The following is a 23,748-nucleotide window of genomic DNA, read 5'->3' as shown; positions in this document are numbered from 1 at the left end:
CGGTGGGGATAAAAGGCGCGACCCACGCGCTCCAGTAGCTCCCGCCCTCGGGAGACCCCAGCCCTGCTCGGGGTGACCCGCAGATTTCGTGTCACCTCTCTGCGCCGTGCCCCCCGTTTGTGTGCGGGTGCTGAGGCGGGTGGGCAGTCAGTTCCCAGGTTGTGCGATGAGCAGTCCCGTTAGCGTCCGCGCTTTGATACTGGTCGCGGGTCAGCCCTGAACTGCTCCGAGAAAACCTTCACAACTTTTCCTCCTTGTGCAGAACTTTTTCAATTCGAAATACTCCGTTTTCCCCATACTACGAACTTCCAGAAGTCTACATGCCTGTAACAACTCTATCCAAGGAGAAGCAGTACATAAAAGGTTCCTATGAAAGGGTTTTAAAATCCCAAATATAGTAGGCGTTAAAAACTATGTAAACATTTGTTGGGAATTTGGACACAATTTTTCTGCAGTTAGGTGACTTTATATGGTGTGCTTTTCCTCCCATGCAAGTTGTTTTAAGCTGATTTTACGTTCAAATAAATGCATTCTGCTTGCTTGCAACTACTAACACATTATTTAAGGGAGAAGCTGGAAAAGAGTTAAATGCTTACAGTTTGAGAGATGAAACTGCTTCCCCCCAAGTACTTCAAATTACATAACTTTTTCCATACAATTTTACTCTTAAATACATGGTGAAGTGTAAAGTATAAAATCTTCAGAGATACACGGTGATGCAAATGAAACCCCTCTGTAAAACAGCGTTCTCAGCACTCGCTCCAAACTTAAACATTCTTCATACATGTTTAGTATAATCCACTGGCAGATTTGTAAAGTAATTGCTTGTGTAAATCACCCAGTAACATATTTCCCCCTTAACTTCTTTTGTAGGATTGTCTGATAAAACACTTTATGAATAGAAAAGCAATAATTCACATACAAGAGGTGAACTTGTCATGTTGAAAATGGAAGGTTGCACGATTAGGCACACACAGTAGGATGCCCGACACAGGGAAAGGAGAACTCACTGATTATGTGTGGTACTCCTTCTATACCCATCCACAGAAAATGAGTTTGGAGAAGCAGAGACATTTATATGTGGAATGCGAAGGAAAGTAATATCAGAATATAAAGTTTGTTACAAAGTCTGCCTTGATACTTCAGTACCTTATGCTTGGTAGCACCTCGCTCATATGCACACAGACAACTTTTCCTGACTTCATAAATTTACTTTTTCACAAGCTGCAAATGCCATGGCTGAACCACAGCTGAAGAGACGAGCCATTTCCACAAACTTTAGTGAATAGAGAATTCTGAAAAGTAAGTATTTTTGTCCTGTTCACATCAATTCAAATGTGTTCTTCTCAACAGTTTTGATTTTATTATTTTTGCTGAATATGTCAGCCCCAAGTGACTGTTCACTTGGCATATGTCTTGCATAGGAAGGGTTAAAATAGGCAGGTATTTTGTCTGATGACTTGGCTAAGCATCTTACAAGCAGGGCTTGAGTGGAAAATATTTAAACAAGAGTTATTTCCCTTTACTTCTCTGCTCTAGTGAGACTTATTAATGTCTTCTTATTTTAAGCCAGGAAATGATGCCCCCCACACCTTAAATCCCAGCCAGTTCTTATGTGTGGCTGCAGCTTTCCCAGATTTTATTCACATTATGACAGACAAGCTGTGAAGATCGATAACAGCAAAAGCACAGATTTCAACATGTGTAAACCTTGATAACAAACGCCTTTTTTTTCACCTGTAGAACAGTATTATAGAGGTGTGTTTTTAAAGGACAGAAGTATCTCTGTGCATGCCCTTCTAAAATGAAACCACAAAGCCATTCGTAAGGAAAGATGAGAAGGACACAACATGTCTTCATAGTTTCAAGTAGACAACTCTAATGAAATACTCTATCTCTCAGAAAAAGTTTGTTACCGTATCTTTATTAGAAATGCTTTCATGATACGTTCTGCATTTCAAGTTAAAATAAAGCAGATCAAGAAGACATGAATCTGTTTATATTCACCACAAAGAACTGTAGAGAACTTAATAAAGGCAAAAATATTTTTATAAATTTTTTCAGGCAAATTATTTATTTATGAAATAATTTACAAAGAAAATTTTTACCTCATGGCTTAGATACATTGCATATGCTTATGATTGACACAATATGTTCAGGCTCAAAGGCCCATATAGACTTTTTTCCCTCTTTTTTTTTTTTTAAGTCCTAGCAGGAATATTTCAAAACAGCCAACTAATTCATGAAGTCATACAGTAATTGTTTGAGAGTTGTTTCCAATATAGGAAAATAAGTTATGTATATTGTTTTCATTCAAATATTTGTTGATTTGTTGTTAGAATGCTTTGACATTGACATGCCGCAAATTGCATTAGGAGAAATATTGTAGATTTTTTTTTCATTTATTATCTTCTGCTGTCAAACTTTTCCAAAACCACTTAAAGCAAGTTTTATTTCACTTTGTTCAAAACTCATAGTCTGCATGAAAGTAGGTTGTTTTTGAAATAACAGGTTCAGGTTTCTTTAATAGATAAGAGCTGAGGAAGTGAAGGAAAAGCAGCAAAGCTAAAAGATGCAGAGAAAGTGCTGCTTTCACTGAGAGGCATGAACAAAGTAACTTCTAAATAATCCTCGGATTTTTTTACAGTCAGACACGTTCTCCATTGAGGGAGAATACAGAGGCCAGTCACAGTTGCTTCTTGAAAGAAAACAGTATAACAGTCATTGTTTATCAAGATGACATAACATGCCATTTTTGCCTTTATTATTTAATGCAGTTTCTCTTGTCGTTTACTCAGCGTAGATACAAAGAGGGATTAACAGTAAAGCATAAGCATACTTGTTTTACAACTTCAGCCTTTTAGTGCATAACTTACTTAAAGTACTAGGGCCTATAATCACAATGATTTTACCTGATGGAACATGCATTTCAGAAATATAATCCAACTGTTTACCCTAACACGTCATAAATTGCAATTCTTTACAAAAACCTCAGAGATTGACATCCGTTGCTCTTAAATGCCTGCTGCTTTAGCACATATCATCAAGAAAGTATTTCTGTATTATTCTCCCTCTGCTTGGTAGCATATTACTCGAATTCTAAAGACGGTTCTCTTATACTGTCTTCAGTAATGAACATTTTGAGAAGCACTTAGTTACGTGTCTGAGGCACTCCAGTGTGAGTTTCTTGAGATCATAAACACAGCAACTTGCAGGATTTCTGCAGACCCACTTCTTTTCTTCGCACAACTTTTGTCACATGAAATCATCAAGAAACTTTTGTTCCCTATCTTACACCCTGCACAGAGTCAAGTCTCTAAACTTCAAGTTGTGCGCCAAAGGCTAAAAACTACCACTGATTTTCAAAGAGATGGGACTGGGGACCCTAATGATGTGGTTGAAACGTCTCTGAAAAGAGATTATGTGTTGTGATAGAGAGGGCAGCGCTGAGAACAGCCAATGAAACAGCATGCAACTGAAGAGCTAATACCATGGCATCATCCCAGATTCAACAGATGTTTTCTAGGGGGATTGGATATCTGGTAATGGGAAATGGAACCTTTCTTTTCTATGTCACTGGTTTTAACACAGGCCAGTAGCAATGGAAAGTCAATAATAAGCAATGCTTGTTTGGTAGCTTTCTCCACTGCATGGTTGAAGAATGTCCTCCTGATTGCAGTGCACCAGGGCTGGCTGGTACTTCCCTGCACCCCGGTGGCGCTGCTGGTAAAAGGGCCTTGCACAGAAGTGCCTGGAAACCCTTTTCCCTGTGAGCCGTCTCCCAGGGAGGGATGAGGAACACTGACCGGGCATAGACTGCTCCTGCTAATGGTGTGTCTGCAGATAGTTAAATAACTCTGGCAGCCACAAAAGGTAATTTATCACTTTACACTATCATAAAATCTACTAGAAAATTAAAAATGCTAAAACACCAGACTCCCTAAAATCATTTACATGCAGGAATCCACATAATTGTATAGATTTTGATCTTAAAAATGCTATGTAAAAGGCATTCATCCAAAACTCTGAAAAGCCTCACATGCACATACACATACATATGAAGTAATACATAATGAGTGTCTCCCAACAAATATCAATAAAAGAGGTGGCAGCATTTCTTCCCACATTTCAACTGCAAGTTCAGCAATCAAAACAACCTGAGCCCCCTGTCTTGTCATCACCACCTGCCAGACAGAGCCGCTACCTTTCTCTCCCTCAATTCCATATTCATCCTCCCTCCAGCATTTCCAGCATTTCTAGGAAGGTTAATCTGGATTGGTTCAAAGTGCACTGAAGTCATTGGGAAAAAAAAAAAGCTGTAAGTGAATTTAGTAGTTTTTACATTAGGTCCTATATGTGAGTATTTTTCAATCTTATTCCTAAGGTTTGTTGCTATACCATTGCAATGTTCTGAACATAATAATGTTAAAACTCACTACAGTGTCTCCTAATATAAAGCAACAATTCTGTACAATTGAAGTGTTTCGCTCAAAAGGAATTTTCTTTCACTTGATTTCTTGTAAATACTTTTTTCTTTTCCATTTGTGACTTCTAATTGTGTTCAAATCTTCATTTTAATGTGACAGACTACAAACAACATGCTTTTATTGCAAAAGATTTATTCACATCGATACTGATGCAAGGTCTCAGATTTAGTTTAGGGAAATAAAATATCTTGCAAATATGTTTATTTCACTTTGGAAAAAGTGCACTTTCCATTCCATTATGAACCTCAAATGCATAGCCACAATATATGGCCCACAAGGTGCAGTAATAGCACTTGGGAATCTCAGAAACACAGGGCATTGGTAAAATTACCAAGATGCTGTCACTATTTCTAGTTTCAAATGGAGGGAAAGTCACTCAAGGTAAACATGGCAGTGTAACACCTGGTCTTTAGTGGTCTCTCCCAGTCTCCTATGAAACTTCTAAGCACACACCAGAACACACAAATAGCTACATTCAACCAGACTAATGTATCTAACTTTCAGAGTGCTCAATCCTTTGTGTAAGGAAGGGCTTGACCCTAATCTGGCCTTTCCCTCTGGATCGTGAGCCAGTCCATCTTGCAAAGAACTAATGAACCACTGCATTCTACGGTATTTTTAGAGCAAAAAGGGAAAAAGATCAGCATGTTCACAGAATCACAAAATCATAGAATGTCTGAGGCTGGAGGGCACCCCTGGAGATCATCTGGTCTGATCCTCCTGATCAAGAAGGGCCAGCTACAGCCAATTGCCCATGATCCAATTCCTCCTTTTGGAGACTTCATGATTCTCCCATAATCTACATGACTGCTACAACTTGTTCCTGGTCTGAGACAACTCAGAGGAGCTTTCTAATCTGAGTGAGGAGCGCACCCTGACCCGCTTTCTGTCTGACCTCTGCATAAGAATTAATACATATCCACAACTCTTTTAATGGTTAGTCTTTGGAAACAGTAACCTAACAAGAATGCTACCTTGATTAACACTAAAGCTTGTTGACACCAAGATTAATACATACCACATTCTCTAGTTGTGAAATGGTAGTGCCAGTGCCTTTGTTGAAAAACATGAAACAACTGTAGGCATCCTTTAAACTTATTCAGGAGTTTGTTGCATTTTCCTCAGTGCTTATCAGTCTTGAAAGAGGTTTCCTTTGGAAACAGTCATACTTTTAGGGAGGAACACATCAATCTACACAAGCAGCAGCAGCCTTAGCTCACTTGGTTCGGCTCTCTCACTAAGAAACCTCATTTCTGTTCATACCTCTCACTCTTCAGGAGCTTGATCACGTGCCTGTACACAAGGTTTTACTAAGTACAGTGTGAATCAGGTAAAAATAATGCTGATGGATCAGCATTCATTTACACTTGGGATCTTGACGTGGTAAAGTCCAGATCATGACCCAGAAAACATGTGTCCATGTCTACTTCAATGCCTGAACAAACTGACTCCACAGAGGGCAAAAAAGTAGTCTTTACTACTTTGATTTTTTTTTTCTCCTTCCTGACTCCACTGTTTTTAGTTCCTTTCACTGCTCACATAAAACAGACAGTTACCTTATGACATACTAAAATATTTATGTGCTAAGACTTCTTATTTAACAATGGCCAGAGATAGCCGTAATAAGCTGGTGAAAAACCGGGTAGTTTGTGCAATTTTCCTATATGTGCTATTTTTTTTTCTAGTTGGTGTATGCATCAATGGAACAACAAAAAAACCAAAACAACCTAAGCCAAAACAAAAATCCATCTCAAGCCAAGTAACTCATCTCTGATCAATCCCTTCCCTCCTAGTGCTTTAGCATTGCAAAATACGCTGATATTATGGACATTAACATGCTCACTGAAATAAGGATCATTAGCTATTTTTAAATAAAGGAAATAAAGCTATGCATTACATTATGACTAATATATGTAAGAGTCACTCATATGGTAACTTGTAAATAGAACATTTGTGATTAATAGGTTTATATTTGTGGAAAAAGGCATCCTTTTGAAAGACTGATGCATAGGATATGGGCAGAAATTAATCTGCACTATTTAGAAATTAGAGCAGTAAAAACAAATACAGAGAATTTGAAAGTTATATCTAAGAAAGAGCTATGTGACCTTCATGAGCCCTTCGTCACAGAAGCCAGAATGGCACATAGGAAGCACTCCTGGAGGTAATTGTACTGGTGCCCTGTTTTTCCTTGTCAGGAGCTAGAGACAGCCCAACTATCAATCCAAAGATGCAGCGAGTAAGTTGCTCACTGTGATGCAAATTCAGATGAGTAAATTCACTGCACTGAAAAATTAACTATTTTCTGAGGAATGCAGGTGACGTAACCACAGAGTGAATCCAGACCAACAGTGGAGTGTGCATTCTCAAAAAGTAAGCTCAGAGAAGAGAGACATTTTGGAAAGCCTAGAAAAACACTGGTTTTGGAATTTTGCACATTGCTGTTTGATTTGACTTTCACATGCTTTGCTGAGGGTGTGAATCAAAAGAAGAGACCCAAATCTGAAAATAGAAGTACCAGCTAAAAACAAGCTACGAGGTATAGCTTTTATGGAGATGTGTGTACCTAGGCCGTTAATTATGACAAGCAGCCCAGTGAGGCTGTCAGGCAAAGAAAAGTAAACAAAAGGATGTATCAGAGAAAGGAGCACCTCTCCTGTAGCAAACTTCATGTGTCATTGAGACTCTTGAGTATGAGAACCTGTGTAAGGACAAAATCCTTTTTTCCTTTCTTCGTAATGCCATTCTTGTAGATATGCAAGTATTAGAAGAAAAAAAGGCTACTTGGGAAGGGCTCATGCATAGCAAATTTGTTTTCCCCCTTCCCCACCAACTGTAATTACAACCATTCAGACAAAGCTGGTTTTCCCAGTAGGACTGGCTGAAAACGCACTTCATTTACATGGCCTAATTGGGCTTTTTCGGCCAAGGTTGTTCTATACACTGACACTAGGACTCGGTACTTAACATTGAAAAGTTCATTCTTGTGGTTTGAAGTTAAGGATTTCATTACTTTGAAGTTACAAAATTCAGAATGAAGGTGTCTCTTTTAACACTGGTGCTTCAGTAGTGTGTACATGCATAAGAATAATATCTGTAATTATACTGGCCTCAAACAGCAAAGAGTCTGCAAATTAAACAGACAGTCATTTTATTTTTTTCTTTCTTTATGAGAAAAATAATTGTGATGTATATGCTATTGCATGAACTGTTGGTTATATAGTCTTGTGGCCTTCAGAAATCAGTACAGTGAGCAGATCAGCTATTCGTGAAGATCTACTACAGAAAAAGTTTAGGAAAAATCAGCTTCTTCTATATTCTATTTATATTAAGTAAGACTTGGTTATTTTTATCATTTATTATTTTGTTTGAAACTGTCTTGTCTCACTCAGCAAGACACACAGTTCATGAATATGTATCTTATAACCTTTTCTAAGTCAAGTGCACAAGGTTTAGTTTCAGGGTCTTCCATATTGTACATGTCCTCTACAATCAAGAAAGGTTTTGCACAGTCATCAGTGCAAACTCGAGCCATGTCTAGAAAGACAATTAACATAAATATTTCAGCAGACCTTGGTGTAGACAAGATTCCAGCAGCTGAACCTGTTTTTCCGCATATTTAATTGCCACAGTAATTAGAACATAAGGGTTCAAATCCACAAAGACATTTGGATGCCTAATTCTCATTCACTTCAATTGAGAGGTGGCACTTACGTCTCTTTATGGATGTAGAAGACACAGAAACCTCAAGAATCTTATCTGTTCTAAAACTCCCAGACAAATATTGCTATCAGCTTCTTCAGAGCAGCAAGAGTTTTATTTTAATTCCTGATGAAGGTACATCTTAAGCACAGAAAATTACATGACAACAATGGAGGCTGTACTTGTCTCTCACCTCTTTTCCACCCATCCAATCATTTTGAACCATGGGAAGTTCCCAGATCGTGAGATGCTTTAAGAAACTCAAAAAAATCAAAATTTTCTCTGGTGACTGCTGGAAAATGAAGCTGGCAGTTTACGCTGTTCTGTGGTCTGATAAAACCTCATGAAGCTGGTGGGACAAGCATGGCTCTATACCCCTACTTAATCCCCAGATGTAAAGAGAAACTGTGATCACACTGCCAGATGTAAACCCCTAAGAAAGAAGTTTCTGGACCTGCGTTTGGCTGTCCAAGTCTGGGCTGATGCCCAAAGGTTGGACCCACTGTGCTGCACTGTCCTGCTCCTCCCAAGTCATACATCCATATCTCTTTGCTCAAGCTGTGCCAAAATTCCTCCAACTGCACTGTAAGCCATAGAAAGTAGAAAATTACCTTGTCTCTTTTATTAATTGCCAGTTGAAAAATATAGTATCTGGGACAGGGAAAAGGGTGGAATTTCCTTCTTTTTAGGGACTTTGTCTGGAAACAACAGCTAACCTTCGGAGGCATGTCTCCAGAGCCACCTGTGTGGGCAACAGAGAGAGTGATGACTACCATCAGCTGCCATTGGAAGGAGTTTCTCTCTTTTCACCCCTAACTACTGAAGAAGACCAGCCTCTTAGTTTAAGCAACTGGGTTTGTTATTTGTGTGATATGAATACACACCCAGAGTTACATGACTAATCACAATCTCCCCACCTTTCTTCTTTAAGCTTCAATCTGAGTTTTGCCTACATATGTCGTGTAACCATAATGATACTTGCTAAATAAATGTTAGAAATAGGGAAAGTGTATCTCCCAAAAATAGAGCTTAAAGCCAGAAGAAACCATTACAAGCTTTGGTTTTTCTTTCTGCATAATTCTGGCCACAGAACACTCAGTACTGGCTGTGCCAGGCTATAACTGCTGTGTGAAGATAGTATATCTTTCTGAAGATGTCTGTCTTGATTTAAACACTTCCAGTGTTGAAGGATTCACAGCACTCCTAGGTAAGATGTTCCAGTGTTTAAATACCATCACTCTTTAAAATGTCCCTGACCTGATTTAGTATAACTTCAGCTTCCAGTTCTACTGTGTTTTATTTTATTTTGTTTTAGTTCAGTTTAGTTTATTGACCTATTTTATTCTAATGAGACCCTCTCCTCCATATACAGACTTACAGAGTATAGTTTCCTTCTCTCCCTTAAAGCAAGCAGATGAAGTTTCCTTCATGCCGTATCCTGGATAATTTCTACGTTTTCATCATTCATTTAAATACTTTTTGATATATAGATACTACACCCAGTCAAAGGTTAGACTTATTCTGTTCACTTTCAAACTTAAGTGCTTTTCTTACTTCATGTCCACTCTTAGTGCAAATACTTACTTCATTAGTATTTGAGATTCACATATAACTAATATAAACATATCTGTCCAAGCAAGACCCCAGAGATTGACTTTTTTTTTTTTTAATTTAGACTTATTTGTCAATACCGAATGTTTCAAAATCACTTCCCACTCTTTGTAGAAAACTGTTTTCTTCTTTAGGGCTTTTTCTTCTTTTTTTCTTTCTTTCTTTGAAAAATTATTTGAAAATTACTGTAATAAGCACAACATACTTCATTCTCAGACTTCTCATGGCAAGAGCCTCACTAGCATAATTTACTAGAGGCCCTAAAAATAAAGGATTTCCTTTCTAATGGTAAGAAAGAATCAGTCATTAGTTGTAGTTTCTGTCACAAGCCTGGGCAGCAATATCACTAAATAGTACAGAGTCACTTTTTCTATACTGACTATTATTGCTTGGGCTTTAATGAGAAAATTCTGCCTGCTGAGACACCAAGTTATAATCTTTCAAATGAAACCAAGCTAATAACTATTCCCATGACAAGACAAATCTGCAGGCACTAACTAAGTTAGTGGCTATTATGCTTCACACTTAATCTTGAATATGATAGATAGGAAGTGGAACTAAGGGGAATATTGAACAGCAGAAGAAAGTGTTCCTCTGAGGTGATAACTAACTTGTGACAGGGCCTTGAACATCTTTCTTTGCATTCAAATCAAAGCAAATTGAAGTAATTTAGTCCTCTGGAAGTGCCAGATGTAAGATTTGCACAGGTTTTGTCATCATGAGAACTTCTAAGCCCAGACACCTGCATCACGCAGGTTCCAGGGGGGAAACCCAAGTGAAGAAGAAAGAAGACAGCCTGTGCATCGCTATGCTGCAGCGAGAGCAGGTCTGCAGCAGCTTGGGGCACTCACAGGGCGTCCCCTGTTTGATGGAGACAGCACCTACTCCTGTCACACAGGTCTATGAGGTGCTTCACAGACCAAGCACCTATTTGTGCACCAGTGTCAGCAGATTGCCACTTGTCTTGTGCTGGTGGTCAGTGTTTGTGGATCACCATTCTGCTAGAGGTCCAACACAGGTTACCAAGGTGCCAGGAGGACAGCAACCCCGCCATTCCCACTGCTTATAGACCAGCTCCTTTCAACATCTGATTTCCAACAGAAATGTGCTACAGCATGAAACTTCAGCTGTGGGTGGAACAAAACCCGCAAGCACATCTTTGTGCCACCAGGTTTCATCCCTAGCCTGTACCATCCCTAGAGCAGCTGTTAGCCAGTCAGCCTCAGACCTATGCTCAGCAACAGGGGCTTGGGTGGTGCTGACTGAATGCATGTTTTTAGTTCTTTGTGGTTTTCTAGAGATTGTTGAAGTTAGTTTTATTCCAATTTGAAAGCAGATCAAAGCTATTCAGCACCTCCATTTCTCTTGAGGATGAGGTTCCTGGAATGGCTGAGCACTGAGGAGCTCTAAGTGCCTGCCATGGCACAGCAGCCCAAAAGGTGCTTGTGTACACAGAAGTGAACAGACAGCAGATCACAAAGGACAAGATGGATAACCACAGATACAGATGCCTGGTCACTGAAGAGCATGACATGCTGGCACAGTGGCACCTTCAGTGGCACATTCCTTTCCATCCTTTTCTGCTTTTATTTGTTTGTCTGAGCAAATGTCTTAGGAAACTTTTTTTAAAAAATGAATTGTTTAAATGTCAAATATAAATTGTGACTTATTTTAAACAATGTGTGTGTTTTAACCAGCTCTTTGACATTAAAAAGCATATTTTGTCTCACAACCTGCTTAAAGCAAAACAAAAAGCTAAGCTACAGCTCTTTACAAACAATGAAGGCAATAAATATAGTAAATTACTGTTTTATGTGAGACAATATACTAATGTTAACTGAAGCAGTGGAATTAGAAAACAAACTCCCTCTGGGAACAATTCTCACACCCTTGTTTTAGAAGGAAGCAGAGTTTACTCATAAATAATTTAATGCATTTACTCCTGCTAGACTGGACTGACAGGTCTTCCATATGCTGAAGCTTTGCTTCTCTGATAATTGCAAACTTTTTCAACTGAGAAAGTTGTCAACTACAAAGGTCTGTACGGTCACTGTAGGACTATCTAGGAACATAAAGATGTGCTCTATAACACAGTATTACTGAATTTAGCTGTCATGCCAATCATCATTTAATAATAATATTCCTTCAGACCTATTTCTGTTTATGAGCATGTAAATAATCTCTTCTTCCGAGTCATATAAAAATCCCTTAGCAACTTTAACAGTTGCCTACATGAACAAGCAAGAGAAAGGAAAAGACGCATTATTATCTGGGTTTATTTAATGCAGTTCAGCCACTAGAATAAAAAAGAAAACAAGGCAGCTGAGTCTGTAAGCACAGCATGATCTGTGCTTACAGACTCAGGTGTACAGCAGTACAAAAGAATCAGAACAGAAACAAGAACTGTATAAATTGTGTCCCCTGTTACCTGCCTCAGAAAGTGGCCTCACAAAATACTGGACTTTGTTATTAGATTGGTTAACTCTTCCTCTTCATATCTAATTTTCGTACTTTTACCTACTTTATTCACAGTGTTGCTATATCTTCTCTCAACTCACAGATACAGATTCAGAGTTTGTTAAACCTGTTTTCAGCACTGAGAGTACAGAGCTATTGTAATCAGTGGCTTCTCTCATCCTTTTGACTTAATCTATCTCTATTAATCACTCAAATGCATGTTCATATGCATGCTATGTACCATCTATCCCTAAATTCAACCTTTATGTGGCTTTTCTTTTCACAGATGACTCTCAGGCATCACAGCTACCCACAGATTTCTTAAGACTCGAGTGGAAGAGAACTCGGAAACTGGTCGTTTGACTCAAACAGTAAGAATTTTGGCACTGTTTTTTCCCAAAGATTATTATTCACAGTTGCTTATTCCCTGGACGGCCAGGGCCAATCTTGGAGACCATAGGCACAGATCTGTCAGCATTTCAGAGCCTGCTCTAATCTAATTTGTGGCTATGCAAGACTGCTATTTAGACTGGTCACTAAGTAGCTGCAAGCCTTGCTCCAGTCTCAGGAGGCGAGACCATTAGGAGCGTTGTGAAAGAGCTGAGTAACCGTAGCATGAGGGGAGGCCACCACTCCTGACACAGCTCTAGCACTTATCCTTCCTGTGGAGCTCCCCAAACCACTCCCACCGGTGCAGGAGTTACCACTCTTCTTTTGCTACTCACTGCAATCCGAGGAGCTGGAGGACGATCTGATGCTGCTATTGCTGGTCTAGCCCTCCCACAAATTCCAGCAGGGAAAGACAGTGAAAATTATCTGGGAATGAGCTGAATCAGCTTCTTTTGTGTCGGTGCCATGGCCGCACCCGCTGTGTGGCCAGTTCCACCCAGCACTCATCAGCTTCTGAGTAGGAATTGGTGAAGGCTTGTGTGTTTCTGGACTTCCCCCCATGCTGGGAGACCAATAAACCGGGTCTGGGAGTAAAAGGACTAAATTTAGGTCTCTGCCTTGGGTTTTTCATAGGCAAAAATTGGATCTCACCATCTCCATGGGATCCTGGAATGAGTATGTAAAGGCCTTCACAAGAGATAGAGTTGTGATGTGCAGATTCTTTGTTCAGGATTTACAGGAAATTGGCCAGTGGCTGCTGGTGCAGGAGGGCCCGGACTTGCAAATTCCTTGGTCAGTGGTCATGTGCTACATTCCTCTGAAGACAGGGAGAAAAGCACAAACCTCAGCACCGTCATCTTGGGATCTGCCTCTGTAAAGGAAAGCAGCAGCCCAGCAGCTGGCAGCTGCTCCACCTTTTAGATGTATAAATGAGTGATGTTTGAACGTGCTCCTGAACCGTGTTACAACCACGACCCAAAAGCATCTGGGGCACACACGCTTGAGTACAATCACAGTGTCTTAGAACATTTTTAAGTACGAAGAGCAAAAGGCTGATAAATTGCTTCTGGACACTCATCTCAAGCATGTGACGCCAGCTCAGAATCTGTCACCATTTTCAAGTTGCAGTACCTTTATCTCTGGTGCCCCACCCCAACAGGATTTGCACACAGCCTTTCAGATACCTGCACCCAGGAGTGCTCAGGGTAGTAAGCGCTATGCAGCACCCAACGTCAAAGAAAATATCAACAGCATGTTGAATAACTGGTTTGATGTGTATGCTTCACATAGGTGATTTTCAGTGGGTCATCACCCTTCTATTGTACTCTTGTTTCCTAGAAATGCCCTGAAAGGGGCACATTTATAGTGTCTTGCTGATAGGAACATTCCTACATTTGTCAAATACAGAACATTGATGCCACTAGTGTTTTAGCTTGTGTCTGATTTAACTGAATAGTCAGACTTGAACTGGGTAGAGAATAGGTTAGTCTTACTGTCATTTCTGTTTGTTTGTTTGTTTGTTTTTTGTAGGATCTATAAGATACAAAGGGTTGCTACAGAGACAAGAATGAGACACTGAGAGACTTCATCTCACAAAAAGAAGTAGTTGATCATGGTTTCACAGAGGGCACTGTGATGTGCCTGTCTGATATGCATGACCTTGTGTTAAAGAGACTTCTGAAAGTGTTCATGCTGCTAGTTACTGGGTATCAAATTATGTATATGTGCTTATTAAGAGAATAATATGTGAGTTTGCCTATAATCGTTGTAGATAATATTGTTATACCTCAAAAGTAAATGGAAATCTTTCTCAATACATTTTCAATGTATTTATGTGAATGTACTTCCTGTATTATTATGGGCATTTTCATCACAGGAGTATATACGGGCTAAAATTTACAGATAAGCTTAGTCTCATCAGTTTTGCTGAACCACTGGAAGTTCAGCCAGTATGTTTTTTCATATAGAGGAAAGAAAAAGTTTTTAAATGCAAAAAAGCAATCATGAAACTTCAAGAGGTAGCAATCAGGGCTTGAAACACAGAAGCTCTAGAGGTGTGCACTCAAAATCAAACAACAACTTGACTTGATTTCATACCTTAGCTCCACCAAGCCTCCTAGGGTCTGGGATGGTCCATCTAATATATGCCTGACTCATGCCTATATATTAGGGTGTTTTAATTATTACATCTCAGAGTTGCCATAAGAATGCAAATATTCTCTATTACCAGTTTTTGCAGTCAGAGACACAAAGCAAAAATCACATATAAATGTTAAACCTGGAAATATTCGGATTTGTGCATCCAGGGTAAAATATTCCTGGAATTTAAGAACAGCATTAGCTAAGTGATTATCTAATATACAATGGCAATACAGGCTTAATTTTTTCTGATTTGATTCTTGCTTCATCTCCAACAGCTGTGGTTTAGTAAGGCATCCAACCCCGATAAAAGTAATTCCTGTGATAGAAGCTATACCACAACGCTTGGCACTTTGTTCTAGTGTTAAAAATGTGTTCCATATTTCTCATGGAATTTGTTTAGCTTCTCCTTCCAGCCATTAGATTGTGTTATGTCTGCTGAGACTGAGAAACCCTTTATTATCAAATTTTGTTCTCATATATGCATATGTGTATATATATATTTTTTTATATATTTATATCCAATCAAATCCTTTATTTCTCCCATATATCTTAACGCTCTAGGAACCTTGAACTCTTCTCTCTGCTAAATCATGAGCAGCAGAACTGGGCACAGTAATTCCAGTGCAGTGGTAATTTAACTTTGGCAAAGATTTCCAAAATGGCTTTTTGTCTACAGCATCACTATTACAACTCATATTAGGCTGACTATCCAGCTCAACCATTTAAGACTATTTCAGACCATGACCTCAATTCTTTATGGATTGCTTTCCTTGTTCTTGTGTTCACAACATTGCCTTTTCCCATCCTGAAACATTTTGGTTCACCACAACTAGCTTACTAGGTCATTCTGTACCAACAGCCTGTATTCTGTGTTATTTATCTTTCTTTCAATCTTTGCACCATCTAAAATGTGTAACTTTTATATCCCGCCCAAGAAATTGCTAAAAGCATTATAAGTAGTAGGCCAAGCTAACTGATGGTTGCAAAGACTCAGGAAAATCAGAGTTCTCTGATTTTTTAGTACAGTATTAGCTTTTTTTTTTAGATTGCTCCTTTTTCCCAGTGTTTCCTAGTCAACTCTTTAAAAATTGTTGTTATTATATGCATGTTATTTGGACTTGCTGATTTTAAAATTACTAATTCTGGTAGCTCTGTTTATCATCACTCTCCCTCATTCCTAAAGTGGAAAGTTTCAATTAATATATAGTACTATCACATCTTTTTCCCCTCAAACATAAACCATATGCACTTATATAGCACTTTTGCTCTTTCTCTATTGGTCAAATTGTTTAGTAATCAGTCAACACTATCATTTTGATTCTGTTTGCCCTCAATATTCCTAACATACTCTTTTTGTTACCTTTACCCATTTTCTTCTGAGTTCTTTTGCTCTCCACCTCAAATTTATATACTTCCTAACTTATTGTCACTGCTGTCATCTTTTTATTTCTTTGTGTAGGCAGATAGACAGTTTTAGAGAGATACATATTGGGGAAAAAATTGAGAAGTATTTGTGATAATCTTTAGAGAAGGTTGAATTTCCCTGTAAGGCATACTGGTTTTTTTAATCCTCTAAACATCCTTTTTGACTTGGAGAGTGGTGGAACCTCTAGTAGAGTCAACCAGTAGAACAACTCCTGGAATAGTAGATCAACTTCTACTGCTTTGTCTGAATTATTATTTGTGTTCTTCTGTTTACTTCCACCCCCATCCCACCTTCACACAGAGAGGATTGTTTTCCACGTAGAAACACTCATAGCAGCATGGAGAAGCCAGCAGGGAAGCACTAATGAAACAGAGGTATGGTGCAGAACATGTAATTAGATTTGAATTTGAAGTGTAACAGCAAAAGAGTGTAGCTGACGGAAGTATCAACTATGCAAGAAGACATATAGTGTAACATTATTTCCCTATAGCTCTGGTCTGACCATGGACAAATTATTATATTCAGTCTTGGGCACCTCCTTAGTAATTTAGAAGGAATTCAGAGAAGAATGACAGAGTGATTACATGCTGATCAAATAAGACTGAGGCTATGGACACGTGAAAAGAGCTCAAGGCTTGAGCCTGGAGCAAGATGTATCATTGCATTTCCATACAAAGAAGCTAAGCATGATTATATGTATACAACACAATCTAAATACATAACTCTGGACTATATATCTACAGAGAGTTACATTTAAAATTTGTGTTAAAAGAATGTTCAGATTGCAAAATCAAGCATTCAAGTGGTAGGAAATGCCAGTGCAATTTTAGCTTGGTGCCTTTGTGAATATTCATGATGATACAGCCTGTAGGTGTATGATCTGTCAACAGTGTATTTTTTCATACTCACATCCTGGCTAATGTTTACCTCTGCTTGTCTGATCTCTGTTTTGGTCTTCTGCTTGCCACAGCTCCTGCCTCCCCTATCTCTTATCCTCTCCTCCATCCACTGTCTGACACTTCTTCTATTTGTCCATAATCTTTGCTCCCTGCTTCTTAAGCTTCTCTTTTGGCTCATACCACTTCCTTCTTCTAGTCTTCTCTTAGCATTTCTCACCTTCCTCATCTCTCCACATTAGTCAGGCCATCCCTCTATACTTCCTACAAATGTCAAAGCAAAGGGAATGCTGAGAACACACAAAAGCCCAAATTCCTGCTCCCATGCATGATATTCAGGCCCACAAAGGCATGAACAGCTGGGACAAAAATTATAAAGGCTTTTTCTACCTTTTCAGGTCTCTTAAAGTAAGCTCAGCCACTCAAGAGGAGGCAAGGTTTTGTAAGAGCTCTTTTGTTGTTGAGTTGCTGAATTAAGGTAGAAATTTTGAAGAACGTAATCAACATAACAAGGGTCTTATGTGTAAGTAGTGGATTTTTTTTCCCTTGGAATTGTGTAGTTTGACAGGGGTGTCAGGGGGTGACAAAAAGCATAGGCCTAGTTCTAGCAGTCATCTTCTCCAGAAACTGAAAGTCAAGTGTGTGCTGCAAGGCACGTGTCTGTTACAGCTTCTCAAGAGAAAAGAATGTATTTTTTTCTCTCTTGTGATAGACTTTTCCCCCTTAATCCCAGTTTTAGGGAAGGATGACTTGTGCTATTCTGTACTCTCCAAAAAAATAAGCTCAAGACATTAATGTGGAGACTAAAAATTCTGTCCAAATGGTCAAAAGTCAACATATCAGCATGGAGGAAGAGTAACAAGAAGTATGGCCAGCCGTAACTGTAGACGGGTCTAACAGCCCTTCTGTACCATGGAGAGAAAAACTGGCGACACAGTGGCTTGGGGAAAAACATAACGCCCTACAAATATCTGGCAAGTACAATGGAAAGGATGGACACAAATTATTTAGGATTCCCTGAGTGGAAGTTAAAGCATGAAACAGTGGTATGAAATAAGCTCATAAGGGAACAAATGCAAACCCTTTAAATTTGTTTCTGCACAAAAATATGAAGTGTAGTATGGGGAATATGAAGTGTGGCACAGAGGAGGAGCTGGACTGGATGATTTAGTAGAACTTTTCCATCTCTTTTCTCTTAACTAATGGCAGAAAACTTACCAATAACCAATATGAAAAAAAAAAATCCTGCACACTTCATCTAGTCCCTCTCTGTCTCTTTAGGTGGAGACTCTGCTCTCCTTATGTATCCAAAGAGAGAATGGATCAAGAAGATGAAGAAACATCTTCAATCAGTAAAAGAGTTGCAGTCCTTCATGGTTTAGCTGTGGGCAAAAGGCAGCCAAGCTTCTTCCTTTAACCAAAGAAGGAGATTCACATACAAGAAGATTAAGAAAACATCAAGACAATACTTTTACTGCTGTGTAATTTATACAGTCTCTTGAGAAGGGGAAAAAGAAAAGAGTCAAAATGTATTTTAATGGCTGCATTAGAAATGGACAGGATTATAGTTTACAGCTTTTATATTACTTCTGCACTTTGTAGAGAAATATATTATAAATTTCAGTGATAATTTAAGGATTTAACTTCTAATCTAGTCTTCTAGGCAAGAGTATTTAGTTCTCCACACCGACATTCTTTTGGATAGGTAAGGATGGCATGAAAAGTATCTCCTAAAAATTAATAACTTGCAGTCTGCTCAAATTTTCCATCTCATTGTCTCCTCCCTTCCCAAATAAGAGACCCTTATTTTATGATATTAAATAGCCTTAGAGTGAAACAGCTTACACATTCTTAAAGGAAACTATTTCCTGATAGCAGGTTCTTCAATACCAGCTGCTTCAGGTGGAGACAAATTCCTTTTGGGGATTACACGCATTTCTAAATATTACCTGATGTAACTCTTACAAAAGACTATACTCAATTATCTGATAAGGTACATGATAAAACTTCTTATGACCTAGAGCCACGAGACTAAAGCTTCGGTCAGAGACAGGGTGGATGTGGGACTCAGGGAGCAGTTTATGGGTGAGAGATGGCAACTGTTTCCTATATGGCCCAGGACTGGAGTAGCTGGGTCCAGCGTGGTGTCCAAAGGTGATTTCCTGGTGTCAGTCACAGCTCACATCCTCCCACAGAGAGGACTAAGGTTACTTTGGAGACAGCCCCGCAGTAGTAAAGCCATGATGAAGAAAGCCAGAAAAGTCCCAGCATGGAGTCATACTTGAATGTGTGAACACTGTAGTGGGAGCTGCTGATCTCCTCTCTCTGGTCACCAGTGCTGGGACATGAGGAAATGGAGTGAAGCTGAGTCAGGGAAAGTTCAGACTAGGCCTTAGGAAAAGGTCACCAAGAGCCTGATCAGTCACTTGAACTGGCTTCCCAGGAAGGTGGACATGGCACCAAGCCTGAGAGGGATCTAGGGCCATCTGGACAATGCTCTTAGTCATACAGTTTAGTTTTAGGTAGTTCTGTGAGGAGCAGGGAGTTGAACTTGACCCTTAGGTCCATTTCAATTCAACATATTCTATGATTCTATGTATGTACATTGAGCATTATAGGTTGGGCAGGCAATTACAAGATAATAATAGTAATCTGCTGTTACAGTTGAATAGGGGTTATATTTACAAATCTTTTTGTCTGAGATGTTTGACACTACCACAGACAGAAAAACAGTAATTATGAAATAATAAATAATCTTGTTCTGACTTAGAGGTGGGCAAAATAGCTCTAGGGCTTCACAGACCTTTTATCTCACTTTCCAGTAACTTTCAGCCTCAGTAGTGGACACAGTGGTGGGAGCTAGTGCTATTTCTCAGTTTTGTGTCATGCAACTGTCACAGGCAGAGCCAGAGCTCCAGACAGTTTATTAAAGAATCTCTGCCATTGAGTTAAGAGATGCTTTCTAAACTCCTTCTCAGAGAGGAGTCAATGTGTGGATGGATCCTGTCTTAGCCCCAGACTTTGCCAATGATTTATGTGCAAAGAATTATACAGGTGTAACTGAACCTTTATACAACTTTGTCCTGCAGAATTAAGGATGGCAAACCAGATATATTTTTATAAATATATATGGTTTATCATGATAATGATTAGATGAAAAGATCTTAATGAGAATTATTTACTACAGAATATAGTAACTGTAACAACTATTATAATATAGTGCAATATGAAGCAATATTGAAAAAATTATATTAAAAGCAATTGTATTAAAGCAATTTTATTAATGTTAGCAGACCCAATTATTAAATAGAGATTGATGTTTTACTCACTCATACCAACGACAGTGGGCAAGTCTCTTTAGCTCAGCCTCAAGGAATAACCTTTAGGAGCTTCCCCAGTCAAGGGAGGAATCTCTAAGCATATACCCCAACAAAAGATATATTAGAAGACCCTACTCTTAAAATTTGGCACTGGGCTTTTATATATGACTGTCATATGTCTCCAGGCCTGCTGTGTTAGGTCAGCAGCTTTAGATAATTTATCAGTAGTATCACCTGTTTAGTCCTTTATCCGGGTATTTTACCGGGTCTACCTTATCTTATCTCAGTATCAGGATGTTTAACTTTGGGATTGATGAGTCAGGCTGGTTTCAGCATTGTTCAACACCAAAAACAGCATGACACCCCCTATTCATTTACCACTGATAGCTTTGCAAATAGGGCATTGTTCAAGTTGTGCTCCCCACTCTAGGCAGAGCATCCTGGTGCAGCAACATACCCCTTTGAGCTGGCCTGTGTGCCACCAGTGGCAACTACAGCATAGGACGGTCCCTGTCCGAGTTCAGATCATGTCCAGGTTTATGGCTGAACAAATGAACCTTTGAGAATTTTGGCTTAAAGGTTTTTACTGTCCCAAATTCCATGTTATTCTGTTTTCTCTAATGTAAGAGCTTTCCTTTCTGTATTATTTAAATATGCAGCTATACATGATAAAACATTTTACTTGTAACTGCTTCCCTATTTGCCAAAAGTATTTCTTAAATCCACCTTCTTCCACAAAGTCTCTCATCTCTGATCTGCATAAAAAGTTCATCATGTTAATTCAGATTTATTAAAAACCAAACCTGCTCAGCTATAGGATTAACACATATTCAGATCATGATACGCATAATTTGAACTTAAGGTCTATCACAGAAGTTGCATGTTTAGAAATTTATAACTTTCTGTTATCATCTACACTCAGCTGACTAAATGTGATCCTAAAATTATGACAGTTGCAAAACCATGGATTCTGAAGCTCACAGAGTACCCTCATTGAGGCAAAAGCAAATGATATAAAAGGAGTTTTGAAAAAATAAAGTAGAACACTGACTGGTGACTGATGCCTTTATATTTGCTGTCTCTGGGAATCAAGAAAATACAAGTGAAAATCCAGGGGACACTTTCAGGGAAAGATTTGTTTCTCATTAGAAAGGAACAGGTTTGTTTCATGTATGAGGAGAAGAAATCTTGCAGCTCCCTATTCCTCTGGCTCTTTATATGGATGGTTGGTATTACCCATTCCCACCCTGCTGCTCTGCAGGGTCTGGAGTGACTGATGTTGGACAACAACCATGGCACACTCTTACTATCTGTAAGTTTTATAGAATACCATGCAAAGACAGGACCAAGGCTTTTCCAGGGGCAAATTCCCTGAAAAACAGTATCAATAAGGGTGGGTGTGAACGGATGGAGAGTTGATGTGTCTCCTTTTCCAGTCAGTGCTACTGTTAGGAGTAAGCACTGGAACTCCTAGCAGTTCCCTTACTTCTTACAAGTCATTCCAGTGAAACTGAGTCTTCCTGAGATGTTTTGATAGGCACCAGGATCTGAAGAGGTGGACAGGAAACTGCTCAGGGTTCTGCTCTCAGCTCTGTGGGGCAGGATTTCAATAAGAGGACAGATAATAGTAGCTGTATTAGTGCAGGAGGGATAAAAGTAGTCCTGTTACATAGTGCAACCTTTTTACATCGACAAATAAATCATAATACAAAGACAGCAAGCCCCAAAGGTCTTTTATTCAGGTGTTGTTAGTTAAAAAAAAAAAAAAAGAAAGTCATTTATCTCAGGTAGACTCTGTTTAAAGGAAAGGTTTTTGGAAGACAACTCAGCAAGCATATTTAACATTAATGGGATTGGGAAGAATAATTTATGTACATTAGAAAAAAGGAAGCCCAGAAAATCATAAGAACTGAACACAAGCCAATTCAAAATTATTTAGGATCTTGTACAAGTTACAACAGTACATTCCGTGACTTGTAGCCTAATATCAAATATCTTGAGGAGTCTACAAAATCAAAGGCCAGACACTGCTCAGCATGTTAGATGTATGATGAATATGAATCAGTTCCACTCTCTTTTCAGCCCTGACCACCATTCCCATGCCAATTGATTGAAGTTAAACTATACAAATTACATGCAAAATGAGAAAGCAGTAAATAGTATGCACTCAAAAACATGTAACTTCAAAAATGAACATTAAATCGCTTCTCTTCCCCATCTCAGTCCCTCACCTACTTCTACTCTGCCAGGTGTCATGTCCTATTATATCTTTCCTTAGGCTACAAGACAGTAGACTTGGACTTTGTCTGTCAGAAATAGGCATCTATAGTCTAAAACTCCCAATAAGGCTAAATTTGGATTCCAGTCCTGTTGCAGAATGCCACCTTCCTCAACAACTATTGCACTTGGCAGTAAGGCAGCTTCATCATATTTTTTTTTTCTTGGAGAAAGCTGGTGTTATAAGGTACATTAGATTATTAAAGCTGGATTTGGAATAATAAATAAAAAATGTGCTGTAACTGGCAAAGTTCAATCAGACACACTTGTAACAGTTAATCATCCTGTGAATCAGATTTTCAAGAGTTGTGTTAAATTTTCCATAATTAGGGATCTTTAAGTCAAGACTCAATATCTTATTAAGAAGAATATCTCAATTCTAGTATAAATCCTTAAGCCCAATGCAAGAATAAGCTGGCTGGAGCTGTATGGTCTAACTTATGCAGGATAACAGATATCATAGTGATTTTGTATGAATTTATCATCTATGAAAAGGAATAGTAATGGTAAAAATATTATCATTAGAGCTAGGATACTAAGAGTCAAATGTGTTTTGATGGACTCTGTGGACAATATCCTATAACAAACAGAAATCAAAAAAGGGAGTTATTCTACATCAATCTCTGAAAAACAACCAACCAACAACAACAAAAAAAACAAAAAAAACCAACCCTGACAAACCAACAAAGAGAAAATAAATTAAAGAAAATTATGAATGCAGGGGAATTACAAACTCCAAATGCTGAGGAAGCATTTGTTCATAAAGGAAAGAAAAATCAGCTTCATTTTCAGGAATGTAGTGGGGATGCTTTTTTTATTACAATTTCATTTTTCTTCAGAGATTTGATTTACTAGAAAACCCAGTTGGCACTTTTTTCATTGCTGCCATTTATAAAACTGTTTTCTTAATGAAGATGATCTACTGAGATGAAGACAGGAGAAAATTTAGAACTGTTCTACTGAAGATAACGGAGGAAGTAGCAGTCCATGGAGGGTCCCATGGATGGGGAACTTTGAGGCAGGAATTTCAAAGGCAGTCA

The 23,748-nt window shown here is 38.7% G+C and overlaps 1 long non-coding RNA gene across 2 annotated transcripts; it reads left to right on the top strand.

Annotated features, from left to right (window-relative positions):
• The first annotated feature begins 6 nt into the window (after window positions 1-6).
• Window positions 7-21,502, top strand: LOC108449600. Of its 2 annotated transcripts, XR_001865828.1 has the most exons (5): window positions 7-1,302; window positions 12,544-12,628; window positions 14,178-14,353; window positions 16,516-16,589; window positions 18,393-21,502. It is a non-coding gene; the product is annotated as an uncharacterized LOC108449600 (long non-coding RNA). The 2 variants fall into 2 exon arrangements; XR_001865827.1 differs by lacking the exons at window positions 16,516-16,589; window positions 18,393-21,502 and having other exon boundaries at window positions 14,178-15,259.
• Window positions 21,503-23,748: the final 2,246 nt, after the last annotated feature.

The sequence above is a fragment of the Corvus brachyrhynchos genome, unplaced genomic scaffold (genome assembly GCF_000691975.1).
Source record: "Corvus brachyrhynchos isolate BGI_N302 unplaced genomic scaffold, ASM69197v1 scaffold28, whole genome shotgun sequence".
NCBI lineage: Eukaryota > Metazoa > Chordata > Aves > Passeriformes > Corvidae > Corvus > Corvus brachyrhynchos.
The sequence above is the reverse complement of the archived record's forward strand: the minus strand, read 5'-3'. Positions and strand labels throughout refer to the sequence as shown.